Source organism: Hylaeus volcanicus, chromosome 9, assembly GCF_026283585.1.
Source record: "Hylaeus volcanicus isolate JK05 chromosome 9, UHH_iyHylVolc1.0_haploid, whole genome shotgun sequence".
NCBI lineage: Eukaryota > Metazoa > Arthropoda > Insecta > Hymenoptera > Colletidae > Hylaeus > Hylaeus volcanicus.
The window spans coordinates 2,366,117-2,368,702 of record NC_071984.1 but is presented as its reverse complement, the minus strand read 5'-3'; positions in this window follow the sequence as shown (position 1 = coordinate 2,368,702).

Here is a 2,586-nt window from a genome sequence, read left to right as displayed (position 1 = left end):
ACCATGGCACTTGTTTTTTGTGAAATCTATTTGTGGGTTTTGGAATAGATTCATTAGCGGATTCTATTATGATATTTGTAAATGTATTTACTTTATCATTTATATCAGGAGATAATTGTGAAAAGGTTTGGGCTTTTAGATTTTCTAATTTTTGTGAAATGACTTCTTTATATTTATTCCAGTTAGCTTTTTTAAGTAGCCAATGCGTGGACTGGGGATGTTCCGAAGAGCTCGAGTAAAGATTTTGTATCATAATAGGAAAATGGTCGCTACCACACAAATCCCAACTAGCATTCCAAGAGTAGGAGTGCGCTATTAAGGCACTACAGATAGAGAGGTTTTATAACTAATAGCACTGAAAGAGTTGTGTAACTGTTATTAAAATGAGTTGGTTGATTACTATTTAAGAGGGAGATGTTGTGGTCTTCTAAGAGTTTTTCAATCATATGACCTCTCTGGTCAATTTTATGTGAACCCCATATGTAATGATGGGTAATTAGATCACCTATTAGTATAAAAGGTTTCGGGAGTTGATTAATTAATTTTTCTAATTCTTTTAGTGGTAAGGCGTAACTATTTGGAATGTATACGTTACAAATAGATATGCGGCCTGACACAAGTATAACACTAACAGCTGTAGCTTCCAAGTTTGTGTTAAGAGAAATTTTCTGAGAGGTTAGATTTTTTTTAATGAAAGTAGAAACACCACCACTGGCATGCTGAGGTTAAGTGCGATTTTTATAGAAGGAGTCGTAATGACGTAACGATGGACAGTAATTATTCTTAAAATTAGTTTCTTGCAGGCAAATAGTAGTAGGATTATGTTTTCTTATTAGAATGTCAAGGTGTTCTCTTTGTGGGAATAAACCGTTTATATTCCACTGCAATATAGATTCACTCATTGATTGATCGATTAACCTCCACTTCCATCTTCCGAGCCCAATCATCCATACTAAGATCGGAGAAGTCATGTATATTATTTGAAAGTAACGTCAGTTTTTTAATGAGCCTGGTATATCTGTTCTTGATGCTTCTATCCGTAAGGAGAGGGTAGGTTTTACGAAGAGTAGAGATGATTATATTCGTATTATCGGAGAATTCATGACAAATTTCTTTAATGTCGTTGCATCCTTTCGTCTTTTTCCATGAAGCTCTTTAGTTGTATGTAATTTAATAGTTGTGGGTTGTTATTTTCTGCAAGGTAATCTTTTAGCGGAGATAGGAGTTCATCAATAGAGACTTCTGTGGTGTTGTCAATATTTCCAGAGTTATCTATTTTAGGTTTCTTCTTCTTGACGGGTTTCAGTTTAACTTCTTTGCCGGTTTTTTCATTGGAGAAATCGTTCGAGTTAAGGTACCAATTTGATTTATCGTCAGATACTTGTGAAGTTGAATTTACGCTGGACTCGTCGTTGATAAAGGTCTTTTATAATTTTGAGGAATTTTGTCTAGAATTTTATCAACTTTATTCACATTTTCTGGTGGCTTTGGAAGAGATACCAAACATTGAGTTTAGACATCCTTTTGATTTAGTTCTATAGAGTTTGGATTGTTATTTACAACTGTAATATTTTCTGTACAGTCTTTAGCTAGATGTCCAGATTTCTTGCAGTTAAAACATGTGACAACATCAGTAGAGATATAGTGGGTGTAGAACGTATTCGTACATCGATCAAGTTCCCAAAAAGCTTTTGTGTGAAATTGTAGTTTATTAACTTCTTTTTTTTTTATAATCAATGATATTCTACATATTCTCGGAGATCTCTAGAATATAGTTTAAACAAGCCCTCAGGGGCTGTAGCAGTGTTTTTAGCTACAGTACGGGCTTAGCAATCCCGAGGTACCCGAGCTAGACGGGGTCAGCGGGCCGGCGACGCAGGTATTCATCGGGCATGGCTGCTTCGGTGTCTACCTGGGTCGCAAAGGGAAGGAAGCGACGGCAGCCTGCCACCACTGTGGCGAGGAGGAGGACTCGGCGCAGCACACGCTGGAGGAATGCCCCGCCTTTTCAGTGCAGCGTCGAGTCCTAAGGTCTGCTACTGGACATGACCTCTCGCTCCCAGCAGTGGTTGGGGCTATGCTGGGTCTCTTTCTGCGAAGAGGTTATCTCGCAGGAGGCCACAGAGCGGGATCGAGAGTTGACCGATCCCGCTCGAAGGAACCGGGGGCGGCGGCGACCTGGCAGAGGTCGCGCCGTTGGGCCCCCGGACTAATGAGGGCGGCTGGCGGCGGGGACGGTTGTAGACAACCTCCGCCGCCAACTGATCACCGAGGTGAATGGTGACGGAAGAGGGGGGGCGGCAAGCTGAATGCCGATCCCCCTGGCGGTCGCGCTACCTAGGGCGGGGGCCCTTGGTATGCTAGAAATGCGGCCTCCGAGATGTAGCGGTGCGGGGCGCGGCCTCCCTGCACCGCAGATTGGGAGGTGGAAAGGGGGGACAGAATCTTCTCCCCACGGGACGCGGCCGGCCATAAGCTACCAGATGGCCGGCCTAGGCGAGGGGGAGCCGCGGCAGCGTTCTATAAGTGATCACGCGGCTCCTTCTGAATCGCCAGTGATGGTAGAGCGTCCGAAGGTCACCGTGG